Source organism: Leptodactylus fuscus, chromosome 7 (assembly GCF_031893055.1).
Source record: "Leptodactylus fuscus isolate aLepFus1 chromosome 7, aLepFus1.hap2, whole genome shotgun sequence".
NCBI lineage: Eukaryota > Metazoa > Chordata > Amphibia > Anura > Leptodactylidae > Leptodactylus > Leptodactylus fuscus.
This window is the reverse complement of record NC_134271.1, coordinates 66,156,341-66,161,346: the sequence shown is the minus strand read 5'-3', so window position 1 is coordinate 66,161,346 and position 5,006 is coordinate 66,156,341.

Genomic DNA, 5,006 nt, shown 5'->3' with positions numbered 1-5,006 from the left:
CCTGGGGTTCAAGACCCCTAGAGGGTCTAATAAATGCAAAAAAAATAAATTAAGTAAAAAAATAAAGTATAAAAAATTCAACTCCCCCCCCCCCTTTCCCTAGAACACATATAAAAGTAATACTGTGAAACACATACACGTTAGGTATCCCTGTGTCCGAAAACGCCCGCTCTACCAATCTATAAAAATATTTTTCCTGTACGGTACACGCTGTAGCTAGAAAAAAAAATTGTCTAACTGCCCCTTCCCTGAGACTGTTTTTTTCCCCCCACTTGGAATTCAGTCTGACTATAACCAGGCTAAATATAGGGTATCTGCAGTGCTCCTGTTCCGTCGGGAAGGGGTTAATAGGAGCACTGCAGATACCCTATATTCAGCCAGGCTGAATTCCAAGTGGGGGAAAAAACCCCAGTCCTCAAGCTCAGGGAAGGGGCAGACAGACAACCAAAACACCCCCTCCCCTTCCCCAACACCCAGCAACTACTGCACCCAAAAACTCCGACCATTTTAATTTTTGAAATTTTCCAGTAGCTGCTGCATTTTCCCCCTAGGCTTATACTCGAGTCAATAAGTTTTCCCAGTTTTTTGTGGTAAAATTAGGGGGGTCGACTTATACTCGGGTCGGCTTATACTCGAGTATATACGGTAACTTTTCACTATGTACATTAATTTTGGGGGAACAATATTGGGCTCAAAATGATCACTATAGACCTCGAGATTTTCCTTACGTCTGTGCCCTTCTGTGTGTCAAAGCAGAAGTTCTCATCTACATGTGGGGTAACACACTGGGGGGGGGCACACCTTTCCTCTAACTCCTTATTGTCTTGTCAAAATTAGGGTTGAGCTGATCTTGATTTTGCAGGATCGATTTTGAAATCCGATTTCCGATCATTTTTCACTCGAACCCGATCTCGATCCCAATGCAAGTCAATGGGCTTTTTTTTACCAATCGGAGATCGGATTTTAAAAACAATCCTATTCACTTTACAGCATGGAATCTAACAATTGAACGCTTTAATTGTTAGAATCCACGCTGTGTAGTGATGTTTTTTCTTAATCACTAAGTAGTCAGAGGATTTTTTTTTAATCCTCTGGCTACTTAGTTCCCCCCTGGTGTCCACTTACCTGCAGAGATAGCTGGTCCGGTGCCCGGTGTTCTCCTTCGCCTCACTGCCCCCTCTCTCCCAGGTTAGGAGAGTGTGGGTGGGTACTGGGAGGGGAGACGTCACGTCTCCCCGCGCTGTACCCGCCCGCACTCTCCTAAGCCACAAGCCCCACCTTCTTCCTAGCTCTTTAACATTAACCTGGGAGGCGGCGAAGAACGAGAACACCGGGCACCGGACCAGCTATCTCTGCAGGTAAGTAGCTACTAGAGATGTTAGCTAGTCTCCCATTAGAATGAATGGACGCAGCCGGTGCGCTGGGGGTTAAGGCTATGTGCCGGCTGCTTCCATTAATTCCTTTTGAACCGCAGCGGAGCCTTCACACTGAGTATACACTCCACTCCGAATGAGCAGAGCGTATACTCAGTGTGAAGGCTAACATTATTAGCTTTTCCCACAATGCTTGGCCAGTAGCAAAGCATTGTGGGAAATAATCATCGATCTCGATCCCACCTAAAAAGATCGTGTTTGGAATTCCGATCACGATTGTGAAATTTTCTCGATCGACGATCAGAATCTTTTCCGAACACGATCGCTCAACCCTAGTCAAAATGCTAATAAAATCTGTGTGGTCTAAATGCTCACTATAGTGCTTTGTGAGGTGTAGTTTCCAAAATGGGGCCAGTTTTGTGGGCTACCATTGTACTGGTAGTTTAGAGGATCTCTGAATTAGATAAACACTACTCCAAACGGCATTCTCTGTTCTGAGTCCCGCCTTGTGGCCCATACAGTAGGCTACAACTACAAATGAGGTATTTCCTTTTCAAATAAGGTTTTATTCTATAGCACCTTGCAAAGGTGAAAGATTTGAGGCTACAACAATGTTATATTGGAGAAAAAAAAAAAAAATCTTTTCACATCTCAAAGGTGGTAAATTTGGAGAAAAATGTGTTGCCTCAAAATACTTACTATAGCCCTTGGTAAATTCCATATGGGGTCTGGATTCCAAAATGGGGTCATTTTGGGGTGGTAGGTTTTCCACTGTTATGGCATCTCAGGGGTTCTGTAAATATAACCTGGTGTTCAAGACTGATTACAGCAAAATTTGCCCGTATTGGCCTTCCTTCCCGTCTGTATCTGGTTAATAAACACATTTTCCAAAATGGGTTTTTGGAAATGTTTGAAATTTTGGCTAATTGCTGATTGACTTGTAAACCTTATAATATCTGAAAAAAATTAAAGGATGTTTCAAGTTTCACAAGATAAATAGGGTAAATTATATTTATGAACTGATTTGGGTACCATGTCTATCGGTATGAAAAGCAGATCATTTCAAACCTTAAACTACATCTTTCTTTTCCAAACCTTCCGTTTTTTTTTTTGTTTGTTTTTCTTTTTTTTTATAATTAAAGGGGCTCTATCAGCAAAATTATGCTGATAGAGCCCCTCATATGCGTGAATAGCCTTTAAAAAGGCTATTCAGGCGCCTGTAAAGTTATATTAAACTACCAATACTACACACACACACACACACACACACACACACACACACACACACACACACACACACACACACACACGTTTTTAAAAAAAAAAACCCTAAGACAGAATATGTTCAACTTACCCCACTGTGCACGGGGGCGGGCATTCACATTCCGGGTCCGACGTCATCTTCAGCCACTCCTCCTCTTCCAGCAATGTTCTCGGGTCCCGTCTAACTAGCGAACGGACATTGATGAAAAATGGCACGGGTGCATGCGCAGTAGCATGCTGCTTCTACTATGCACCCGCACCATTTTTTTTTTTTTTTTATCAATGTCAGTTCGCGAGTTAGACGGGGCCCGAGGACATCGCTAGAAGAGGAGGCGTGGCTGAAGATGACGTCGGACCCTGAATGCCTGCCCCCTGCGCATGTTCGGTAAGTTGAACATATTATTAAAGGCTATTCACGCATATGTGGGGCTCTATCAGCATGATTTTGCTGATAGAGCCCTTTTTAAACACAACACATACTGACCAAAATTTACCACTAATAAAAGGTACAGTATGACATGAAAAACAACCTTAAATTTACTTTGTGGTAATAACTTTGGAACACTTCAGATTTTAAAAATGGAGCTTTGGTAGGAAGGGTTTTAGAGGACTGTCACTTATGGTAACTTGCGAAACAGATGTCCTTTTTGGGAACATCATCACTGGAGCATGCAATAGAATGAGTGAAGTAAATATCTAAATCTTTCAACAATAACTGGAAGCATAGCTAAGCAATGTATTACATTAAAGGGTTTTGCCATCTCCTGCTCTCAACAGTCTGCCTGCTGCCTTCTCTTCTCACTTCCTGTATTCTTCAGCAAGATGGTGGGTGGGCTTTGACTATTTGATGAACAGGACCCAATGAAGTACTTCAGTATATACAGACATTGCCTTGATCATGATACAGTATATGTTGTAATTACTCAATCTATGATAATCCAGATCAAATGTTATGTACAGTAAATGTATATTACATTTCACAGGTTTGGAGAAAAAGTGTCTTTCATGCAGTCTGGACCTAGGAACGAAAGTAGGATTGCATTAAAGGGATTCTATCATTAGAATTCCTTTTTCTACAAATATCGTGTCGGAATAGCCTTTAGAAAGGCTATTCTTCTCCTACCTTTATTATTCTGATCTGCGCCGCCATTCCTGAAAAACTTCTTATTTCTTCCTTATGTAAAAGAGTCTTCAGAAAGCATGGGGGGCATTTCCCCTGTGCTGAGAGAGAACAGGGAGCGTCCCCTGTGCTCCCCGAAGACTCTCCAGTGACGCCTATGTCTTCTTCTGCCATGGTGTCATCGCATGTGTCATAAGCCGGCAGAGCAGACTGTGCATGTAATTTTCCTGTGGCCGAAAAGGATGCTCATGTAAGAGGCCACTTTAAAATGGCCGAACAAATATGCGCAGTCGGCATTTGGAGAGGTGTCGGCAGAACAAGACAAAGGCGTCGCTGAAGAGTCTTTGGGGAGCATAGGGGACGCCCCTCGTGCTTTCTCAGCACAGGGGGAAGGCCCCTGTGCTTTCTGAAGACTCACATAAGGAAGAAATATGAAATTTCTCAGGAACAGCGGCGTGGATCAGAACAACAAAGGTAGGGGAGGGATTTTATTGTTAGAATTGCTTTAATATCAAACACTTATCTGTGTGTGATATCTGGCAAGAGTGAGACCCTCGTTTGAGTCCTTTGCAAGGCAAAATGATATTATTTGACCTGTAAGAGCAGGAGATAACAGCACTGAAAGCGAGTGTGATGCTGAGAACTTAACCTCTTTTGTCTCCAAAAGTGAGTCACGTCCTCCGTCCTGGATCAGACAACAGGCTGGGGACCAAGGACACATGGCGTAAACAATGGAAGGAATAATCTCACTTAGCAGGCAAACAAAGCAGCAATGTATTTAGGAAAACTCTTGACTTCACATAAGTTAGCAGTATTGATAGGCTCCTTGGGATGGGAATACCCCTTTTAGTAAAATGACCTCCATTGTACTGATTCTGAGTTGCATCCTACATTACAGTCCAGAGCTAGCCTTAGTTCTGCTAGAGGAGTTATTGGGGAAAATTTACTAATACTGTCAAAGTGTAAACCTAGATTAGACTGTTCTAAAATGCACCAGATTTATCACAGTGGCAGATGCTGGATTATAAATCTAGTATGTTGTATGTGTAAGTTTACAACATGCATTAGATGACTAAGTTTCCAATAAATGCACCAATATTCAGTGTATATTTTGTTACATAGCGCTGTAGCTTAAGCCATACTTCTTCAGCAAGCTATGCTCATTTGGACAAAGTGTAGAACATGCCCAAAAAAATGTTTGCTAGGTTTTGTGCTATAATTCTGGCACATTTTCATTAGTAAATCTCTTC